This window comes from Penaeus monodon, chromosome 27 (assembly GCF_015228065.2).
Source record: "Penaeus monodon isolate SGIC_2016 chromosome 27, NSTDA_Pmon_1, whole genome shotgun sequence".
Taxonomy (NCBI): Eukaryota; Metazoa; Arthropoda; class Malacostraca; order Decapoda; family Penaeidae; genus Penaeus; species Penaeus monodon.
Window position 1 is genome coordinate 36,759,997 of NC_051412.1, and position 300 is coordinate 36,760,296.

Consider the following 300-nt stretch of genomic DNA (forward strand, 5'->3'; position numbering starts at 1 on the left):
AGTTGTTTTTTTTCTATACCTTTACGGAAATACACAGGTCTAGAACCAGAGATAGGAACAGTGGGGGAGCGAAGGACAAGCGGGCGCTGAGGCATCAAGGAAGACACATATGAAAATAGCCAGAATTAGCAAACTTTACAAAGAAAGTTTAGCCCCGCTCCCACTCGCCGTTATTTCACAGAAGATGGAGGCGTCTAGATTCAATTTCCGGACACCAGAGACTGAAATAAAGGTATTGCTACTCACACCAACTCAAGTTCTGGAACAGAAGTGAGGGCTGGGATGTAGTTTGTACTTTTC